Here is a 23,706-nt window from a genome sequence, read left to right as displayed (position 1 = left end):
TTTTCATCAATTCGTCCTTAAAAGATTCTTCCAGTTCTGTGACATTTCTGGGTCGTCTTGTATACACTGCTCTCTTGAGGTCTAGCCATAGATTGTCAATGATGTTCAGATAAGGGGACTGTGAGGGCTATTGTAAAACCTTCAGCTTGCGCGTTTTGAGGTAGTTTATTGTGGATTTTGACTTTTGTGTTTAGTATCATTATCTATTTGTAGAAGCCTCCTCTTTTTAACTTCAGCTTTTTTTCATGTGGTGTTATGTTTGCATCAAGTATTTGTTGAAATTTCATTAAATCAATTCTTCCCTCTACCCGTGAAATGTTCCCTGTGCCATCGGCTGCAACACAACCCCAAAGCATGATTCATCCAGCCCCATTTTAAAGGTACCATCACACATAACGATATCGTTAACGATATCGTTGCAACGTCACGCTTTTGGTGACGTAGCAACGATCCCGCTAACGATCTCGTTATATGTGACAGTGACCAACGATCAGGCCCCTGCTGGGAGATTGTTGGTCGTTGGGGAATGATCAGGACCATTTTTTGGTCGCAGATCGCCCGCTGTCATCGCTGGATCAGCGTGTGTGACGCCGATCCAGCGATGTGTTCACTTGTAACCAGGGTAAATATTGGGTTACTAAGCGCAGGGCCGCGCTTAGTAACCCGATATTTACCCTGGTTACCATTGTAAAAGTTAAAAAAAAAAAACCAGTACATACTCACATTCTGATGTCTGTCACGTCCCCCGACGTCCACAGGGTTAAAACTGCGGCAGGAGCGCTGCTAATGTGTCAGTATGTGACAAGTCAGTGCAGGGAAGCTCTCGGCAGCAGCGCGTGCATTAGCAGCGCTCTTGCCGAAAGCAGTTTTAACCCTGTGGACGCCGGCGGGGGATGTGACAGATATCAGAATGTGAGTATGTAGTGTTTTTTTTTTTTTTTTTACTTTTACAATGGTAACCAGGGTAAATATCGGGTTACTAAGCGCGGCCCTGCACTTAGTAACCCGATGTTTACCCTGGTTACCCGGGTGCTGCAGGGGGACTTCGGCATCGTTGAAGACCGTTTCAACGATGCCGAAGTCTTTCCCCGGATCGTTGGTCGCTGGAGAGAGCTGTCTGTGTGACAGCTCCCCAGCGACCACACAACGACTTACCAACGATCACAGCCAGGTCGTATCGCTGGTCGTGATGGTTCGTAAGTCGTTTAGTGTGACTAAAGCTTAAAGGGACACTGTCACCTGAATTTGGAGGGAACAATCTTCAGCCATGGAGGCGGGGTTTTGGGGTTTTTGATTCACGCTTTCCTTACCCGCTGGCTGCATGCTGGCTGCAATATTGGATTGAAGTTCATTCTCTGTCCTCCATAGTACACGCCTGCGCAATGCAAGATTGCCTTGCGCAGGCGTGTACTACGGAGGACAGAGAATGAACTTCAAGCCAATATTGCAGCCAGCATGCAGCCAGCAGGTAAGGAAAGGGTGAATCAAAAACCCCAAAACCCCGCCTCCATGGCTGAAGATTGTTCCCTCCAAATTCAGGTGACAGTGTCCCTTTAACCCCGCATCTATCCACAGGATTTGTTTCCAAAATGCATCAGGCTTGTTTAGATGCACTTTTGCATAGTTCTGATGCTGAATTTTTTTGTGAGGATGCAAGAGAGGTTTTTTTTCTGATGACTCTTCCATGAAGGCCATATTTGTGCCGGTGTCTCTGAACAGTAGAACAATGTACCACAAATCCAGAGTCTGTAAAATTTTTCTGAAGGTCTTTTGCAGTCAAGCAGGGGTTCTGAATTGCCTCTCTAGCTATCCTACAAACAGCTTTCACTGAAATTTTGCTTGGTCTTCTAGACCTTTTCTTGACCTACAATGTTCCAGCTAACTGCCATTTCTAAATCACATTTTGAAATGAGGAAAGGGCAACTTGAAAACGCTTTGCTATCTTATTGCCTTCTCCTGCTTTGTTGGCCTCCACCATTTTCATTTTCAGAGTGCTCTGCTACTGTTTTTTTGACACCAGGTTAGAGGAGGCTGGGTTTTCATAAAGCTGGGAAATGTGCATCACATAGCCTTTTGTAACTATCCTAGTGAACAAGCCATAACTCTAACAGGCTAATTAAGGTCAGAAACCCTGGTCAAAGTTATCAGAGCACACAAATCTCCAAGGGTGCTCAAGGGTGCCCAAACGTTTACATGTGCCCATTTTCCTTTTTCAATTTTTAAAATGTAAAAGATGAAAATATATATACTTTGAAGAGCAAAAGGGTAACAATGTTTTGTACTTTTGACTTTCATGCTCCATATCTCATTATTCGCTTCTGCTTTGAACTTGAGACTGCCTTCATTTTATAGACAATCATTTTGGATATCTCATACATAAATTTGAATTGCAACTATTTAGCGTATGATTAATTGTGCAGATTCTTGTCATGTCACTGCATTGTCACTGTCACAATTCAGGTTTGGATTCGTGGCAGCTCTGGTTCCGCTATAATTTAAATGTAGCTTTTTTTCCTTTCAGGCCAGCAAGGGTTAATGTCTGTTTCCTTGCTGGCAGCTACTGCATTGCTGGTCAGCTGATGTGGGTGGTGACCGCTAACACCATCCTTTAAATAGTTACCTGACACATCAGCTGATTGTTGGTTATAGTTTTCCATGTAGACCAGCCTTGCAATTGCAGCTCTCTGGTGTCAGCGCTGAATCTGCTTCTCCTGTGGATTTCTGGGTCCTGTTTCCGTATCCTCTGCTGTGTGGAGCTAGTCTGGAGCTAAGATTTGTGTATTTACCTTGTGTGTCTCGTGCTTATCACTATCCCATGCTAGTATCATCTGAAGTGGTGAGGCTAGCTTCCTTTCCGGCCAGGACATTGTGAGGTGACCGTAAGGGACGAGGTACGTGACTGCGGTAGAGGGGGAATGGACCCGCTTAGGGCGTTAGGGGAGTGCAGGGACAGGTTCAGATTAGAGCTCAGGAGGTGTCTCATCCATCGTTCCCTATTGTTAGGGCCTTCCTTTCCCCATCCTATTGTGTGTGCAGTGTGCCATCTGCTGGATAGACCCTGTTGGGTGACAGTTACTGTTTTGCTTGTTTCAGGTGGTGAAAAACTATTTTTCTTCCTGAATACATAAAATACCTGTTCTCAAATTGTCTGCAACTGTCCCTTCCTTCCTCCCCAAACTTGTGTTCTCAAATCCTCTCCACCCCTCCTCGCCACACTAAATCTCTCACACCCCTACCCTGTTGTGAATTCTGCTCTTGGGTTCCCTCCAGTGGTTGTTGGTGGGAATGCAGTTGTCTCTGACTTGCAGTCCTGGCCAGGTGTATCGGATAATTACAATTCTGACTGGGATATTTAGGTGCGCTGGATCCTTTAGCCCTGGCCAGTTGTCAATGTTTCTTTGGAAGTATTGGATCTCTGCCTGGCCTCACCTGCTTAGCTGCCAATTTCAGCTAAGATAAGTGTTTGGTTTTTGTGTCTGTGGCACACTGTTGTGTGCTTGTTTCAGTTTATTCCTGCTCTGTTTGTAGGATTCAATGGAGTTGCAGATATACGCTCCTACATCTTTAATTAGATGTAGGAAGTTTTTTTTATATTCTGCTGTGGATTTTTTGAAGGGTTTCAATACTGACCGCACAGAACTCTGTCCTATCCTGTCCTATCTAGCTAGAGTGGCCTCCTGTGCTAAATCCTGTTTTTTCTGCCTGTGTATGTTATTTCCTCTCCAACTCACCGCCAATATTTGTGGGGGGCTGTCTATCCTTTGGGGATTTTCTCTGATGCAAGATGGAAATCGGAATACTATCTTTTAGGGAATTTAGTCCTCCGGCTGTGACGAGGTGTCTAGGTGTGTTAGGTACACTCCACGGCTACTTCTAGTTGCAGTGTTAAGTTCAGGGTTGCGGTCAGTATAGTGGCCACTTTCTCCAGTGAAAGTTCTCATGCAGCTCCAAGGTCACCGGATCATAACAGTACAACTGGCCAACAATGAGTTAATTGCATCTCAGAAGAAGGGAGGAAAGATCTTGAGCCATTTTTTTTTCTCCAGTCTGTTTTGTCTTCTCCTCCCTCTTTATCTCTGGGTGGCTGAAGAGCCTTGTGCTAGCATGAATGTTCAGGAATTAGCTTCTCGTATAGACCAGCTTGCTGCTAGAGTACAGGGTATTTCTGATTACATTGTTCAGACTCCTGCTTTAGAACCGAAGATACCTACTCCTGATTTGTTTTTTGGTGACCGGTCCAAATTTTTGAGTTTTAAAAATAACTGTAAACTGTTTTTTGCCTTGAAACCTCGATCCTCCGGTGATTCCATTCAACAAGTTAAAATCATCATTTCCCTGCTGCCTGGTGATCCACAGGATTGGGCATTTTCCCTGGAATCTGGGGATCCTGCTTTGCTTAATGTAGATTCCTTCTTTCAGGCGTTAGGATTACTGTATGATGAACCTAATTCGGTGGATCAAGCTGAGAAGACCTTGTTGGCCCTGTCTCAGGGTCAAGAGGCGGCAGAATTGTATTGTCAGAAATTCAGAAAATGGTCTGTATTGACTGAATGGAATAATGATGCTTTGGCTGCAATTTTCAGAAAGGGTCTTTCTGAATCCGTTAAAGATGTTATGGTGGGGTTTCCCACACCCTCCAATCTGAGTGATTCTATGTTTCTGGCCATTCAGATTGACCGGCGCTTGCGGGAGCGCAGAACTGTGCGCGCTATGGCGTTATCCTCAGAGCAAATTCCTGAGCCTATGCAGTGTGATAGGATTCTGTCTAAAACAGAACGACAAGGTTTCAGACGTCTCAATAGGTTCTGTTATTATTGTGGCGACGCTTCCCATGTCATTTCTGTCTGCCCTAAGCGGACCAAGAGGATCGCCAGTTCATTTACCATCAGTACTGTACAACCTAAATTTCTGTTATCTGTGTCCTTGATGTGTTCATTGTCATCATTTTCTGTCATGGCATTTGTGGATTCAGGCGTCGCCTTGAACTTAATGGACTTTGAGTTTGCCAGGCGTTGTGGTTTTCCCTTGCAGCCTTTGCAGAACCCTATTCCTTTAAGGGGCGTTGATGCTACACCCTTGGCTAAAAATAAGCCCCAGTTTTGGACACAGGTGACCATGCGCATGGCGCCAGCCCATCAGGAAGATTGTCGATTTCTGGTGTTGCATAATTTGCATGATGCTATCGTGCTGGGTTTTCCGTGGTTTCAGGTACATAATCCTGTTTTGGATTGGAAATCCATGTCTGTGACTAGTTGGGGTTGTCAGGGGGTTCATAATGATGTTCCTCTGATGTCTATCGCCCCTTCTTCCTCTTCTGAAATTCCAGAGTTTTTGTCTGATTTTCAGGATGTATTCGATGAGCCCAAGTCCAGTTTCCTTCCACCACACAGGGACTGTGATTGTGCTATTGACTTGATTCCAGGCTGTAAGTTTCCTAAGGGCCGACTTTTCAACCTGTCTGTACCTGAACATGCCGCCATGCAGAGCTATATTAAGGAGTCTTTGGAGAAAGGGCATATTCGGCCATCTTCTTCACCATTGGGAGCGGGGTTCTTTTTTGTTGCTAAAAAAGATGGTTCCTTAAGACCCTGTATTGATTATCGCCTCTTGAATAAGATCACGGTCAAGTTTCAATATCCTTTACCTTTGCTTTCCGATTTGTTTGCTAGGATTAACCCCTTAGCGACCGCCGATACGCCTTTTAACGGCGGCCGCTAAGGGTACTTAAACCACAGCGCCGTTAATTAACGGCGCTGTGGAAAAAGTAAATAGCGCCCCCCAGAGTCGGATTTTCTCTGGGGTCTCGGCTGCCGGGGGTAGCCGAGACCCCAGAGAACATGATTCGGGGGGTTTTTAACCCACCCCGCATTTGTGATCGCCGGTAATTAACCGTTTACCGGCGATCGCAAAAAAATAAAACGCGATCTCTTTTTAATTTCTCTGTCCTCCGATGTGATCGCACATCGGAGGACAGAGAAAAGGGGTCCCAGGTAGCCCCCCAATACTTATCTATCTCCCCCGATGCTCCTCGTGGCTCCCGGTGGGCGCCGCCATCTTCAAAATGGCGGGTGCATGCGCAGTGCGCCCGCCGGCCGGCACCGCAGGAATCTTTGGGGTCTCGGCTGCCGGGGGTAGCCGAGACCCCAAAGAGCATGATCGGGGTCGGTTTTACCGACCCCTGTTTTGCGATCGCCGGTAATTAACTGTTTACCGGCGACCGCAAAAAAAAAAAAAAAAAAAAGTCAAAGTGTAATTCTCTGTCCTCTGATGTGATCGCACATCAGAGGACAGAGAAATAGGGGGATTCGGGGACCCTAGCATACTCACCTAGGTCCCTGGATCCTCTTGCTGCTCCTCCTGGCCGCCGGCAGCAGAACATGGCGGACGCATGCGCAGTGCGCCCGCCATCTGTCTCCATCTGCCGGCCGGCAGGAGAAGAGCAGTTGGGGCTAAAATTAGGGGTAGGGTCAGGGGTAGGGTTAGGGGTAGGGCTAGGATTAGGGTTAGGGCTAAATTTAGGGTTAGGGTTGGGGCTAAATTTAGGGTTAGGGTTGGGGCTAAATTTAGGGTTGGGGTTGGGGCTAAATTTAGGGTTAGGGTTGGGGCTAAATTTAGAGTTAGGGTTGGGGCTAAATTTAGGGTTAGGCTTCTTTCACACTTACGTCAGTACGGGGCCGTCGCAATGCATCGGCCCGACATACCGACACACGTTGTGAAAATTGTGCACAACGTGGGCAGCGGATGTAGTTTTTCAACGCATCCGCTGCCCAATCTATGTCCTGGGGAGGAGAGGCGGAGTTACGGCCACGCATGCGCGGTCAGAAATGGCGGATGCGACGTACAAAAACCGTTACATTGAACGTTTTTTTGTGCTGACGGTCCGCCAAAACACTGATCCAGTGCACGACAGACGCGACGTGTGGCCATCCGTCACGATCCGTCGGCAATACAAGACTATGGGCAAAAAACGCATCCTGCGGGCACATTTGCAGGATCCGTTTCTTGTCCAAAACGACGGATTGCGACGGATGCCAAACAACGCAAGTGTGAAAGTAGCCTTAGGGTTGGGGCTAAAGTTAGGGCTAGGGTTGGGGCTAAAGTTAGGGTTAGAGTTGGGATTCGGGTTAGGGTTTGGATTAGGGTTGGTATTAGGGTTAGGGTTGGCATTAGGGTTACGCTTAGGGTTAGGTTTGGGATTAGGGTTAAGGTTAGGGTTGTGATTAGGGGTGTATTGGGATTAGGGTTAGGTTTGAGGTTAGGGTTGAGATTAGGATTAGGGGTGTGTTGGATTTAGGGTTTTGATTAGGGTTATGGTTAGGGTTGACATTAGGGTTGTTTTGGGGTAAGGGTTGTGATTATGGTTAGGGTTAGTGATTAGGATTATGGATCAGGTTGGGATTAGAGTTAGGGGTGTGTTGGGGTTAGGGTTGGAGCTAGAATTGGGGGGTTTCCACTGTTTAGGTACATCAGGGGGTCTTCAAATACGATGGCCAATTTTGCGCTCAAAAAGTCAAATGGTGCTCCCTCCCTTCTGAGCTCTGCCGTGCGCCCAAACAGTGGGTTACCCCCACATATGGGGCATCAGCATACTCTGGATAAATTGGACAACAACTTCTGGGGTCCAATTTCTCTTGTTACCCTTGTGAAAATAAAAACTTGGGGGCTACAAAATCCTTTTTGTGGAAAAATATATATATATATTTTTATGACTCTGCATTATAAACTTCTGTGAAGCACTTGGGCATTCAAAGTTCTCACCACACATCTAGATAAGTTCCTTGGGGGGTCTAGTTTCCAAAATGGGGTCACTTGTGGGGGGTTACTACAGTTTAGGTACATCAGGGGCTCTGCAATCGCAACATAATGCCCACAGACCATTCTATCAAAGTCTGCATTCCAAAAAGGCGCTCCTTCCCTTCCGAGCTCTGCCGTGCGCCCAAACAGTGGTTTACCCCCACATATGGCGCATCAGCGTACTCGGGATAAATTGGACAACAACTATTGCAGTCCAATTTCTCCTGTTACCCTTGTGAAAATAAAACCTTGGGGGCTACAATATCTTTTTTGTGGAAAAAAAAATATTTTTTATTTTCACGACTCTGCATTCTAAACTTCTGTGAAGCACTTGGGCATTCAAAGTTCTCACCACACATCTAGATAAGTTCCTTGGGGGGTCTAGTTTCCAAAATGGGGTCACTTGTGGAGGGTTTCTACTGGTTAGGTACATCAGGGGCTCTCCAAACGCGACATGGCGTCCGATCTCAATTCCAGCCAATTCTACATTGAAAAAGTAAAACGGCACTCTTTCTCTTCCAAGCTCTGCGGTGCGCCCAAACAGTGGTTTACCCCCACATATTGGGTATCGACGTACTCAGGAGAAATTGCACAACAACTTTAATGGTCTAATTTCTCCTGTTACCCTTGTGAAAATAAAAATTTGTGGGCAAAAAGATCATTTTTGTAGAAAAAATGCGATTTTTTTTTTTTTTTTTTTTTTTTTTTTTTTTTTTTTTTCACGGCTCTACGTTATAAACTTCTGTGAAGCACATGGGGGTTTAAAGTGCTCACCACACATCTAGATAAGTTCCTTAAGGGGTATAGTTTCCAAAATGGTGTCACTTGTGGGGGGTTTCCACTGTTAAGGCACATCAGGGGCTCTCTAAACGTGACATGGCGTCCGATCTCAATTCCAGCCAATTCTGCATTGAAAAAGTCAAACGGCGCTCCTTCACTTCTAAGTTCTGCGGTGCGCCCAAAAAGTGGTTTACCCCCACATATGGGGTATTGGCGTATTCAGGAGAAATTGCATAACAAAATTTATGGTTACATTTATGTTTTTACACTTGTGAAAATAAAAAAAATGGTTCTGAATTAAGGTGTTTGCAAAAAAAAAGTTAAATGTTCATTTTTTCCTTCCACATTGTTTCAGTTCCTGTGAAGCACGTAAAGGGTTAATAAACTTCTTGAATGTGGTTTTGAGAACCTTGAGGGGTGTAGTTTTTAGAATGGTGTCACACTTCATTATTTTCTATCATATAGACCCCTCAAAAATACTTCAAATGTGATGTGGTCCCTAAAAACAAAAAATGGTGTTGTAAAAATGAGAAATTGCTGGTCAACTTTTAACCCTTATAACTCCCTAACAAAAAAAAATTTTGTTTCCAAAATTGTGTTGATGTAAAGTAGACATGTGGGAAATGTTATTTATTAACTATTTTTCATGACATATCTCTCTGATTTAAGGGCATAAAAATACAAAGTTTGAAAATTGCAAAATTTTAAACATTTTCGCCATATTTCCGTTTTTTTCATAAATAATCGCAAGTAATATGGAAGAAATGTTACCACTAACATGAAGTACAATATGTCACGAAAAAACAGTCTCAGAATCAGCGGGATCCGTTGAAGCGTTCCAGAGTTATAACCTCATAAAGTGACAGTGGTCAGAATTGCAAAAATTGGCTCGGTCATTAAGTACCAAATTGGCTCTGTCACTAAGGGGTTAAGGGAGCTAGTTGGTTTACTAAGATTGACCTTCGGGGGGCTTATAATCTTGTTCGTATTAAGCAGGGTGATGAATGGAAAACTGCGTTTAACACGCCCGAAGGCCATTTTGAATACCTTGTGATGCCATTCGTACTCTCTAATGCTCCATCTGTTTTTCAGTCCTTCATGCATGATATCTTCCGGGATTATCTTGATAAATTCTTGATTGTATATTTGGACGATATTTTGATTTTTTCCGATGATTGGGAGTCTCATGTGCAGCAGGTCAGGATGGTATTTCAGATCCTTCGTCACAATGTCTTGTTTGTGAAAGGGTCTAAGTGTCTTTTTGGGGTGCAGAAGGTTTCCTTTTTGGGCTTTATTTTTTCTCCCTCGTCTATAGAGATGGATCCTGTTAAGGTTCAGGCCATTCATGATTGGATTCAGCCCACATCCGTGAAGAGCCTTCAGAAATTTTTGGGTTTTGCTAATTTTTATCGCCGTTTCATTGCTAATTTTTCCAGCGTGGTTAAACCCTTGACTGATTTGACGAAGAAGGGCGCTGATGTGGCGAATTGCTCCCCTGCGGCTGTCTCTGCCTTTCAGGAACTTAAGCATGGTTTTACTTCTGCTCCTGTGTTGCGTCAACCGGATGTTTCTCTTCCGTTTCAGGTTGAGGTTGACGCTGCTGAGATTGGGGCAGGGGCTGTTTTGTCTCAGAGGGATCCTGTTGGTTCCTTAATGAAACCGTGTGCCTTCTTTTCCCGTAAGTTTTCGCCTGCTGAACGCAATTATGATGTCGGCAATCGGGAGTTGTTGGCTATGAAGTGGGCGTTTGAAGAGTGGCGACATTGGCTTGAGGGAGCTAAGCACCGTATTGTGGTCTTGACCGATCATAAAAATCTGATATACCTTGAGTCTGCCAAATGGTTGAATCCTAGACAGGCTCGATGGTCCTTGTTTTTTTCTTGTTTTGATTTCGTGGTCTCGTACCTTCCGGGTTCTAAGAATATTAAGGCTGATGCCCTCTCTAGGAGTTTTTTGCCTGATTCTCCTGAGGTCTTGGAACCGGTCGGTATTCTGAATGAAGGGGTGGTCCTTTCTGCCATTTCTCCTGATTTACGATGGGCTCTTCAGGAATTTCAGGCTGACAAACCTGACCGTTGTCCTGTGGGGAAACTGTTTGTTCCTGACAGATGGACTAGTAGAGTGATTTCTGAGGTTCACTGTTCCGTGTTGGCTGGTCATCCTGGCATTTTTGGTACCAGAGACTTGGTTGGTAGGTCCTTTTGGTGGCCGCCTTTGTCGCGTGATGTGCGTTCTTTTGTACAGTCCTATGGGACTTGTGCGCGGGCCAAGCCTTGTTGCTCCCGTGCTAGTGGGTTGCTTTTGCCATTGCCGGTCCCTGAGAGGCCCTGGACGCATATTTCTATGGATTTTATTTCCGATCTTCCTGTTTCCCAGAGGATGTCGGTTATCTGGGTTGTTTGTGACCGATTCTCTAAGATGGTTCATTTGGTGCCTTTGCCTAAATTGCCGCCTTCTTCTGATTTGGTTCCGTTGTTTTTTCAGCATGTGGTCCGTTTCCATGGTATTCCGGAGAATATTGTGTCCGACAGAGGTTCCCAGTTTTTCTAGGTTTTGGCGGGCCTTTTGTGCCAAGCTGGGCATTGATTTGTCTTTTTCTTCTGCATTTCATCCTCAGACAAATGGCGAGACCGAGCGAACTAATCAGACTTTGGAGACTTATTTGAGATGCTTTGTGTCTGCTGATCAGGATGATTGGGTGGCTTTTTTGCCATTGGCCGAGTTTGCCCTTTATAATCGGGCTAGTTCGGCTACTTTAGTTTCGCCTTTCTTTTGTAATTTTGGTTTTCATCCTCGGTTTTCTTCTGGGCAGATTGAGCCTTCTGACTGTCCTGGTGTGGATTCTGTGGTTGACAGGTTGCAACAGATTTGGGCTCATGTGGTGGACAATTTGGTGTTGTCTCAGGAGGAGGCTCAGCGTTTTGCTAACTGTCATCGGTGTGTTGGTTCCCGGCTTCGGCTTGGGGATCTGGTTTGGTTGTCTTCCCGTCATGTTCCTATGAAGGTTTCTTCTCCTAAGTTTAAGCCTCGGTTTATTGGTCCTCATAGGATTTCTGAGATTATTAATCCGGTGTCTTTTCGTCTGGCACTTCCCGCCTCTTTTGCTATCCATAATGTATTCCATAGATCTTTATTGCGGAAGTATGTGGAGCCCGTTGTTCCCTCTATTGATCCTCCGGCCCCTGTTTTGGTTGATGGGGAGTTGGAATATGTTGTTGAGAAGATTTTGGATTCAGTACCTGGTCAAATGGAAGGGTTATGGCCAAGAGGATAATTTTTGGGTTTTTGCCTCTGATAATCCATGCTGCTGATTTGGTCCGTGCCTTTCATCTGGCTCGTCCTGATCGTCCTGGGGGCCCTGGTGAGGGTTCGGTGACCCCTCCTCAAGGGGGGGGTACTGTTGTGAATTCTGCTCTTGGGTTCCCTCCAGTGGTTGTTGGTGGGAATGCAGTTGTCTCTGACTCGCAGTCCTGGCCAAGTGTATCGGATAATTACAATTCTGACTGGGATATTTAGGTGTGCTGGATCCTTTAGCCCTGGCCAGTTGTCAATGTTTCTTTGGAAGTATTGGATCTCTGCCTGGCCTCACCTGCTTAGCTGCCAATTTCAGCTAAGATAAGTGTTTGGTTTTTGTATCTGTGGCACACTGTTGTGTGCTTGTTTCAGTTTATTCTTGCTCTGTTTGTAGGATTCACTGGAGCTGCAGATATACGCTCCTACATCTTTAATTAGATGTAGGAAGTTTTTTGTATATTCTGCTGTGGATTTTTTGAAGGGTTTTAATACTGACCGCACAGAACTCTGTCTTATCCTGTCCTATCTAGCTAGAGTGGCCTCCTGTGCTAAATCCTGTTTTTTCTGCCTGTGTATGTTTATTCCTCTCCGACTCACCGCCAATATTTGTGGGGGGCTGTCTATCCTTTGGGGATTTTCTCTGAGGCAAGATAGTATTCCATTTCCATCTTTAAGGGAATTTAGTCCTCCGGCTGTGATGAGGTGTCTAGGTGTGTTAGGTACACTCCACGGCTACTTCTAGTTGCGGTGTTAAGTTCAGGGTTGCGGTCAGTATAGTGGCCACTTTCTCCAGTGAAAGTTCTCATGCAGCTCCAAGGTCACCGGATCATAACACTACCCCCACCCCAAATCTTTCTCGTTACACTGAATCTTTGGGGTCTTCAGCTCTGGATCACTTACCACCAATGCACACCTCTGCAGCGCCGGCGAGTGACCTCTCCGAGTCTGGGGGGAGGCATCATCATGCTGCCGCCGGGGAGACACTTCAGACTGCCTAATTAGGCAGCCTAATGGTGCCCCCTTGACAGCTGCACCCTGAGCAGTTGCTCCGCCTACCCTCCTAGATACTCCTCTGAATATGGATACGTACAGAAGTATTTTTTTTCCATTGTGATTATTCAGTAGGGTTTCTGACCAAATATTGTGCTGCCAAAAAAGGAATTCTAGTAGGAAGGTCATATTGTTCTGCATCAGGGTATTGGAACGTTTTGGCCATGTGAACTAAATTTAGTTTGAATCCAGTGATACCTGATTTTATATAAACATAAAGGGAATATGTCAGCAGTTTTTTTTTAATGTCATCTGAGGGCAGCATGAGGTAGGGTCTGAGACACTGTTTTCAGGGATGTGTCACTTGTTAGACTGTGTGTTGTTTCAATGCAATGAGCTCTTTATCAGCTGGAGATAAACACTGCCCAGACTACAGGGCACCTGCATCCTGGTCTAACTCCGCCCCCAGCATTGATTAGCAGCTCACTGTCAATAGACAATGTACACAGAAAGCTGCTAATCTTGGGTGTGGGCGGGGTTAGCTTTCTGAGCTACAGTGGGGCAAAAAAGTATTTAGTCAGTCAGCAATAGTGCAAGTTCCACCACTTAAAAAGATGAGAGGCGTCTGTAATTTACATCATAGGTAGACCTCAACTATGGGAGACAAACTGAGAAAAAAAAATCCAGAAAATAACATTGTCTGTTTTTTAAACAATTTATTTGCATATTATGGTGGAAAATAAGTATTTGGTCAGAAACAAACAATCAAGATTTCTGGCTCTCACAGACCTGTAACTTCTTCTTTAAGAGTCTCCTCTTTCCTCCACTCATTACCTGTAGTAATGGCACCTGTTTAAACTTGTTATCAGTATAAAAAGACACCTGTGCACACCCTCAAACAGTCTGACTCCAAACTCCACTATGGTGAAGACCAAAGAGCTGTCAAAGGACACCAGAAACAAAATTGTAGCCCTGCACCAGGCTGGGAAGACTGAATCTGCAATAGCCAACCAGCTTGGAGTGAAGAAATCAACAGTGGGAGCAATAATTAGAAAATGGAAGACATACAAGACCACTGATAATCTCCCTCGATCTGGGGCTCCACGCAAAATCCCACCCCGTGGGGTCAGAATGATCACAAGAACGGTGAGCAAAAATCCCAGAACCACGCGGGGGGACCTAGTGAATGAACTGCAGAGAGCTGGGACCAATGTAACAAGGCCTACCATAAGTAACACACTACGCCACCATGGACTCAGATCCTGCAGTGCCAGACTTGTCCCACTGCTTAAGCCAGTACATGTCCGGGCCCGTCTGAAGTTTGCTAGAGAGCATTTGGATGATCCAGAGGAGTTTTGGGAGAATGTCCTATGGTCTGATGAAACCAAACTGGAACTGTTTGGTAGAAACACAACTTGTCGTGTTTGGAGGAAAAAGAATACTGAGTTGCATCCATCAAACACCATACCTACTGTAAAGCATGGTGGTGGAAACATCATGCTTTGGGGCTGTTTCTCTGCAAAGGGGCCAGGACGACTGATCCGGGTACATGAAAGAATGAATGGGGCCACGTATCGTGAGATTTTGAGTGCAAACCTCCTTCCATCAGCAAGGGCATTGAAGATGAAACGTGGCTGGGTCTTTCAACAGGACAATGATCCAAAGCACACCGCCAGGGCAACGAAGGAGTGGCTTCGTAAGAAGCATTTCAAGGTCCTGGAGTGGCCTAGCCAGTCTCCAGATCTCAACCCTATAGAAAACCTTTGGAGGGAGTTGAAAGTCCGTGTTGCCAAGCGAAAAGCCAAAAACATCACTGCTCTAGAGGAGATCTGCATGGAGGAATGGGCCAACATACCAACAACAGTGTGTGGCAACCTTGTGAAGACTTACAGAAAACGTTTGACCTCTGTCATTGCCAACAAAGGATATATTACAAAGTATTGAGATGAAATTTTGTTTCTGACCAAATACTTATTTTCCACCATAATATGCAAATAAATTGTTAAAAAAACAGACAATGTGATTTTCTGGATTTTTTTTTTCTCAGTTTGTCTCCCATAGTTGAGGTCTACCTATGATGTAAATTACAGACGCCTCTCATCTTTTTAAGTGGTGGAACTTGCACTATTGCTGACTGACTAAATACTTTTTTGCCCCACTGTATGCTTCATCTGAAAACTCTGTATCGCAACTGCTGCACCCAGTAAACTAAATGATACATAGCTGGAATCAGGGTCTCTTTCCTACATTATGCTGATTTCAGAAGCTATAGAATAATACAGTGACTCTTTCAAGCTTTACACTTCTCTGGCAAAATAAAAACTCATTATATTCACCACATAACAACATTTTCTGGCGATCAGCTTCCAGTGATCGAGTAACTTGACGTGTGCCGCAGCCCTTTCCTGTGACTACACTATAGACTTCCGCAGCCTATGATTGCTATGCAGTTGTTTTTAGTCACAGATATATAGGACAGCCTAAACATAAAGGTGGGACACAGTAATAGTCAGTAGCACTAGACTTCCTATGTATGGACCCACATTGGTGGCAGCAGTGTGTGCAGGGATCGGCAAGGGAACCAGAGAAGTAATGTTGCTATCTCTATTTACTGATTTTTCTCTGTTTTTGTGTTTAATCTGCAGCAAAATTCATGGTTTTGTCTGGATATTGGCTTACTTATCGAATTCAGACGTGAAAATTTGCAACAAATTTTGCCGTAGAATGCGCAGGTCGCTTTCTGCGCAGAAAATGTTCAGGGTTCGGGTAGGATTTATTCAGATGTCATCCACTTTGCTTCTACTTGCATATTTTTTGCCTATAATCCACAGCGATTCCTCTACACATCCATTGGTAATGTGACCGCTGTCATTGTCAGCCATATTAGTTCTCATGGGGCTCTCTCATCTGTCAGCCAGGTCTTCCTTCCCTCCTCCATCTCTCAGGTTTCTCTAGTCGCAGCAAGTAAGGTTGATTACACTCAGCGTATTGGCTATGCTACCAAACATGAAAAAATCCATCTCTATCTACACAAATATCAAAAAAGGAAGTAACAGGAATGTGAACCCGGCACATATGCAAATAAGGGATTTAAAGTGCTTTCTGGGTTTGGGTGTCTGATCTACATGTAAAAATAGGAGAAACACTTAGATATGTTTTAAAGGAGCTGACCCTCTTACACGCTTCGGACGGATGTTAATGACATGCGGCTCAGAGTTTGAGCCGAGTGGGATCCAATTCTCTTGCATAAGAAAATCATAGCACAGGTGCTGAGAAGATGGAGAACCTAATTTCTTTATAGTCTGTCAGTATATATCGGACTGCACTCAGATGATGTCTGAGTGCAGTCCGATGTTTCACAAGCACCCATAGACTTGTATGGGTGCGCGTGATCCGAATATCGGCGCTACACGCAGCATGCTACGATTGTTTTCTAAATCGGCATGAGAAAATAATCGCAGATCTGACCTGGCCTATAGTATCACAGGATGCTGAGTGCTATCCGATAAAACATCACTCGGCCGTGTTATACGCCAATGTGAGCGTACCATCTAATATATAATTGCCTAGAATACTACTTCCTGCAATTTGTGCCAACTTCCGTGGCTTTGTCCGGAGCTAATGTCCGGAGCTAATGTCCGGAGCTAAGTGACGTCAACAGTGTCCAGTGACTGATTGGTTGCCGCCTGCTGCGAGCGACCAATCAGAAACGTGCCGTACTGTGACACACTCCGCCCGCCATTTTGTTGTGATTTTTGAATTTTTACCTCACAGCAAGTTTCTACTGCGTGGAGGCGGGCCCAGTGACGTTGCTCTTCAAGCTCCTGCCGAATTTCGTCAAAAAAATGATAATACCATTTACCAAAACTATATATATTTAGTTGTGAAGTGGTTCAGTGACATTTTCACACCAATTTTGAACTTTTGTTTGGTGTTTTCTCCATATACTGCCTATTATTCACTGACTGTTATACTGAGAGACTGCCGTTTATTAACCTCTTCTTTGCCACATTGGGTATATTGCTCTATTATTTGCCACATAAGGACATTGTCCATTATTGCCCAGCAATTTCTCTGCAATATAAACTGCCTATTTATTAATATCTGCATTCCTGCAAAGAACTATTGCCTATTATTAACTGGCTATTTTCCTACTACCTGACACTGCCTCTTATTAACCTGTTGTTTGCCACCACCACGCTTAAAGCTGTTTAGCTTAGCCAACATGAGCTCTAATAGTAAGTATACTAATGACACAGAGCCCAAAGCTGCTGATGGCGCACGTAAGATTAGGTCTGATAGAAAGTATACTAATAATGCAGAGCAAAAAGACGCCGATGCCGGACGTAAGCGCAAACAGCGTGCTAACAAGAGTACTGAGGATAGATGCAAGCGCATGGACACTGTTAAGTATACTAATGACACAGAGTCCAAAGCTTATGATGGCGCACGTAAGATCAGGTCTGATATAAAGTATGGTAATGATGCAGAGCGAAAAGCCATCGATGCCGCACGTAAGCGCAAACAGCGTGCTAACAAGAGTACAGAGGAGAGATGCAAGCGCCTGGATACTGTTAAGTATACTAATGACACAGAGCCCAAAGCTGCTGATGGCGCACGTAAGATCAGGTCTGATATAAAGTATGGTAATGATGCAGAAAGTTGTCGTCTGATGTCTTTCATCCCTCCCCTCATAAGCATGTTCATGGATCCTGTGTAACTGTACCTTAAATAACAAGAATTGACGAGCTGGTGAGTGCAGCCATTTTTTGTTCTTTCTTACTATTATTTATTAATTGTATTATTCTTACATTTGAATAAATAAAGTATATATGGATTCTAGACTCCCGATTCTTTAGAATCGGGCTGCCATCTAGTTAATGTGATAAAAGCATTCACATGATCAAAGCATCAGGCCTGTTAAACTCCATCTTTCCCTGACTTCTGCTAGATCGCCCCAAAAGAAACCTACAATCCCACTGTAACTACACCCAAGGACAGGGGATAATTGAAAGCAAACACGAAGATAAGAGACTTTTCCTTTTATGGGCTAAAAAAATTTTATTAAACAAATTTAAAATACAAAATTAATCATACATATAGTCCTGAGCAACATCAAGAGGGGAAACAGAACCATGAACAGGAAAAAAGGTGGGAACACATGGATATAAAGGCAATAAATTGATCTTGTATAACACGTGGATATAAAGGCAATAAATTGATCTCTCTCATTCAAACGATCCCTGGGAGTACATGATGCATATAAACACATAACATCCAAAGAACTGTAAAGTGCAAGTGCTTGTAGACACTATAGACTATCAAATTAAGTTCCATAGGAAATATACCCTTATATCCAAGGCAGTATATCATCATATCATTCAAACCAAAGTGGCAGTGCTAATAATAAACCCATGCGATAACAATATTAAAGAGATCAAATAAAACCTTACATATTTACCACAAAGTGTAGCTATCCAGGTGCCCACCACACCCGACTCGCGTTTCGCTCAGAAAGCTTCGTCCAGGATGAAGCCTTATTTTTTAGCCCATAAAAGGAAAAGTCTGTTAGTTAGGCTAGAGTCACACCGCAGTATTTTCTCGCATCCAAGAAAATTGGTCCGATTAATGCTAATCACACTCTGATCAAACTCTGATAGAGAGTGATTATAGTGGGATCCATTTTTTCTCAGATGAGGAGAAATTGGGAAAAACAATTTATCTATTCTGTCAGTTGGTGAAAGTCGCACCGGACTCGGATGTCATCCGAGTGCAGTCTGTCTGATGTTTTTCGCAGACTCATTAACTTGTATGGTTGGGTGCAATCCGAACAATGAATGCAAATTGTGCATGCTTTGGTTTTTTTTTTTTTCTTTCTCCCCTCTGGCAGTCATCTTTTCAGTTTAATGGCCCCCATACACACGAGATAGCTGTCGGCTGAACTCCCAACTATCCCACAGACAGGAATTCTTGGCCGAGCACTTCTGTGTCCTCTGTTAGAAAGTCACTGCCAGACTTCTCTGATGACAACGTACCTCCTGGAAGAACAGCCCAAAGGCCAGTTCCTTTTCCTCCGTACATATTAGACTGTCGGTTTATCCAATCAATATCAGTGTGTTTGGCCAACTTAAAGGGGTTTTCCTGTCTCCAAGATCCTATCCCAATATGTAGAAGGTGTAATATTAGGAAATATCTCCGATTAAAAATGTAGTATGGTTCCTCTGATTCGCTATGTTGCTTACCCCTTGTGCAGGGCGTTGCGGTAGCTTAGGAATCCATAGTTATGACCAGTCATATAGTGACCGTTGTTAGTGGTTATAACCATGGATACTTAAGAAGAACCTTCAGAACTATGCTACATTTTCTAGTTGGAGATATTTGCGAATATTATTTTTGGATGGTCGACATCCGCACCACATGTAGGGATTGCCTAACAAACACCTCATCTGGGCACATTTGCTCATCACTAGTTGCCACAACTTCATAAGTCTTCATATGTGCCACCACATTTCTGTTATATGTTAATTCCTGGATATATTTTCTCAGTGATGGCTGCCCATCATCATAAACTCTTCTACTCTAAGTAATGTGTCTTCTCCCTCGCCTTCCCAAGGCTGCCATTTATACCTTGCTGCTTCCTGGTGAGCACTCCTGTTACTTCAAGCGTAATTACCAAAGTGTTGAGGGACTAAATATAGCCAGAACATTAAGTCAGAAGGAAATACAAATGGAATAGACTACTGTTAGCTTAAAATGGCTGTATACCGAAAAAATAATCTATATCTCACATCGTTGTCCTAAAAAGCAACTAACGACCATGAAACTGGCATAGACCCACATGACTGGACTGACATGGCAGCATCGTATGACTGTGGTCACTTAGAATTTACATTAATTTATCGATTTATGCTTTTGTTTTGCAGGGGGTAACGCATGATTGGAAAACGGAGGGAAACATTGCGATCATGTAGAATTTATACGACATGAAAGTAAGTACTCCCAGCTGGCTTCTGATTCTGCAGTAGCCATTCTGTGGTAAAAAAAAGATCAGTGAATTGTTTTCTGCAGGTCCATATGAGTACAGCAATATGAAGTACATCTTTTTTTTGGTGTGTTACATGTTTATTATCTAACAAAAAAAAGCTTAAAAAAACAATACAAAATGCTGTGTTGGCATATTGTAAGACCCATAAATGTCTTTTTTTTTCTCCAATCAACGAATCTATGTTGGGGAATGTGCAAATGACACCCAGGCATCTGGTGTTTTGTATTTTTTGCCTTCCCGTTGATTTCTATTGTACAGTATGGCGTGTCTTACAAGTGTAAAACTTCTGAAGAATGGTTAGCTCTCCTCTTTTAACCACTTGACATTTTTGAAACTCTTAAAGAGAACCTGTCAGCAGGATTTTGTTAAGTAAACTACAGGCATTGTCAGGTTGGTGCTGGTAAACTGATTAAAATGATACCTGGGGTGAAGAAATATGTCTTGTGGTTCTTGTGTAATCAGTGTTAGAAATTTTCAGTTAATGAGATGCCCGCGCTCCGGGGCAGGACTGTAGGCAAAGGCTTATCTTGGTGCTCTAGGCCAGAAAACCAAGGGAAGTCCTGCCCACAATCCACCCCGAAGCACAAACATGTTCCTCATCATAGAGAGACACAACCTGTTTGTGCTTCGGGGTGGCCTGTGGGTAGGTCTTTCCTTGGTTTCTGTGGATTTCTGTAACTTATTTGTATGCATTGGAGAAAAAAAACATCAAGTTAGCTTTAGTTCAAGGGGTTTTAGAGAAACCACATGCATCATTTAGTAAATACAGACATTTTTCACATAGCCCATCCATTTTCACAGGCTCAAATGTAGAGATATAGCAGCAGCCCAGTTGGTGGCTGTTATACCTGGAATTGGAAAGGAGCATTTCCTCTCTTGAGATTCTTTGCCTGCAAACGTCTGCTGGTTTGTGACTGTGGCTTTGTTGCCAGTCTGTGTATTTCCTGCTGGCTTGTGGGTCTTTCTGTCTTCAGTTTTCTTTTCGGTAAGAAAAAAGCATCCCCACAAAATGTGAGGTCAGATGAACAGCGCTGCCATACAAGAATATTCCGTCACTCTACCTTGTTAGAATCTGTTGACTAATACCCCGAAACAACATGGAAAGCATCTGTACTGTGAATCACCGTGCTAACAATTTTCCAGCATTGGTCTGGTTTTGAGCGGAATGAATACCTATTGTAGGGTTTCACTCTCTCAGGTCGGCATTACGTAGCGTTCACACAGGCAATGCAGATTGGCCCAAACAGGTGCAGTTTTATAGCTTTCATAAAACTCCAAGGAATTAAAAAAACAAGACAGCCTCTTCTGGGCACAAAGGTATTACAGCAAAAACAGTTCATTCAGTAGAACACACATGACAGTGCGGGCTCACCTGAACAGATTACTGTCCTTTCTCTCAGAGCAAATTTTATACACCGAAGAGGTATGATCCTACCATGTCTCAGTATCCTCTTCACTATTCAACTCCATGCACAGTTCACACTGAACAGGCTACAGATTCCATACCTTACTCTGACGCTCCAACATGCAAACTGCTCAGCTTTCCTAGCTGAGCCGTGCAGTCTCCATTTAGAGAGAGACCCTGGCACGTCTTTCTCGGCTACAGCTCACATTTGGCTGGTCACTCACCAGCAGCACACTTGACTTTGCTCAACATCCAGCAGATTGGCACACCTCCAGTGAATAGAAACCCTGGTTCGTACTCAAAGCTAGCCAAGTGCATGTAAGCAAGACCTGCAGTGCTAGGATTTAACCCTAGCCTACCTGACTTTGGTACATTCTGAACACTTCAGAATTCATCCTAAGACTCTTATTCAGTTACATCATAAGTAGACACCAGTGACCCATTACTGTAACATGACCCGTCCTACACGACTTGGCACAGACCGTCACTTCTCATCACTGTAGTGTTAATCTTGGTTTTACCTATCCATAGAATCTCATTACAGAACCAGAGGCCTTTTAAAGGGAACCTGTCAGCAAGATTATTAACAGTAACCTACAGACAGTGTCAGGTCAATGCCATTATACTGATTAAACAATGGATTTTATCAACCAAGGTATCATTTTAATCTTTATTTTCAGTTTTTAGTTAATGATATGCCCGTGCCCTGGGCCGGCCTGTGGGGGGGGGGGGGGTCTTCATGTGATGCTCTGATTCGGTATTCTGCTGACAGGTCTCTGATTCCATAAGCCCTATGTAACATTACAGAGTGCAAATCAGTGTTTTGAAAAATAAAAACACATCAAATATTACAGTTTCTGGACTTAGAAGACTTCACTTTTTCAGCAGCACTCGTGCAGCCCCCCATGAGGACACTGCCACCACCATATTTTGCAGTAGGCACCATGCATTTTTCTTTGTTCTCCTTAACCTTTGCGACACTATACAGTTTTGAAGGCATCGGTTCCAAAAACATTTATCATGGTCTCATTACTCCAGAGTATAGCGTCCAGTAGTCTTCATATTCATCACCATGGGCCTGGCAAATTGTGGGCAGATTTTTTGTTCATGAGCTTTAGGAGAGACTTCCTTCATGGATGACGCCCATGCATGCCACTTCTTGCTGTGTGTATTATGTCGCGAGAAACACTCATATCTGTTTGGCTTTTTACCTCTTTAGCTAGTTGCAGTTAACTTGCATGTCGATTTTCTTCAATCTTTCTCATGAGAAGACGCTCCCGTTTAGATGTTAACTTCCGTGGTCGGTCTGGATGTCTCTCTGAGATGGCTTCAGTTCGTGCTTTGTTAAATTTTTGTGTCCCTTTTGCTACAGAATTCTGACTGATTAGCAAAGCTTTGTTGTTCTTCTTGTAGTTTTTTACCCTTCTTGTGTAAAGAAAAGATTTTCTTTCTCAGGTCTTGTGACATTTCTCTTCCATGTGGTGCAATTACTGACAGTATGAAATGGGAAGAGGTTTTCTTTAAGTAACAGCATTTTATTGTCAATTATTTAATTTCCTGTGGTTGGATTTTTGTTAATTAGAATTTTGAAGTCTAAACTTTAGCTGTGGACCTAAGATTTTCATTGGGGTGTACTTCTTTTTGCGACCCGGTCTTCACTGAATTTGTTAGGAAAACTATTTTTTTGGGATGTGCAAAGCAACAAATCTTGTTTCAATTAGATTAGAATGGTATCCCACAGAAAATGTTGATTCTGAAAGGAAATTTTTTGACAAATCTGTTGGGGTGTACTCATTTATGCTGAACATTATATATTCGTATGTAACTATAGAACTTATTGGTTTTGAAACATGAGTGATTTCAGACTGGCTAGTAAACGTCCGCATAACATTCCTTACTCTAGATCAAGCGAAATAAAACCATCTCATTTTCTGGCCTGAGGTAAAACTGAATGTTACGTCATCATTATTACCAGAAGGCATATGATTTTTATCATCCTCATTATTGTTAATTATTGTCAACAATGTATTTTATGACACAATTATGTCGATCTTGTCTGCATTGACTTCACTCATATGACCTATTCAAACCATGGCCTGTTTCTTTAACAAGGATTTTAAAGAGAAAATAATAATCTACCTATTTTATTACATTTATTGTACTCCTTATTGGGGATGTAGTGTAGAGAGGTCACGAAAACTCTCTACCTTTTTAAAGCTGGTTTTATACGAACTATACCAAGGCAATGTTATATCGTTATAAGGCATTACATATTGCCCACGAATATTTTTTTTTTTTATTCGATTAAAGTGTCTCAAACTGTTTTAACTGCACTGGATTTCCATTATATAACTTAGTGACTTGTGCTAAGTATTTGTACTGACTTTCCCAAATTCTG

The 23,706-nt window shown here is 43.4% G+C and overlaps 1 protein-coding gene across 7 annotated transcripts in view; it reads left to right on the top strand.

Annotated features, from left to right (window-relative positions):
* INPP4A (inositol polyphosphate-4-phosphatase type I A) overlaps positions 1-23,706 on the top strand; it is a 187,434-nt gene that overhangs the window by 65,016 nt on the left and 98,712 nt on the right. For all 7 annotated transcript variants that reach the window (XM_069757492.1, XM_069757495.1, XM_069757496.1 and 4 more), the window contains exon 2: positions 19,782-19,847. The gene's annotated coding sequence lies outside the window, so the exon portion shown is untranslated. The remainder of the gene's footprint in view (positions 1-19,781; positions 19,848-23,706) is intronic.

This window comes from Ranitomeya imitator, chromosome 3 (assembly GCF_032444005.1).
Source record: "Ranitomeya imitator isolate aRanImi1 chromosome 3, aRanImi1.pri, whole genome shotgun sequence".
Taxonomy (NCBI): Eukaryota; Metazoa; Chordata; class Amphibia; order Anura; family Dendrobatidae; genus Ranitomeya; species Ranitomeya imitator.
Note: the sequence above shows the minus strand (reverse complement) of the source record. Positions and strands in the feature narration are given on the sequence as shown.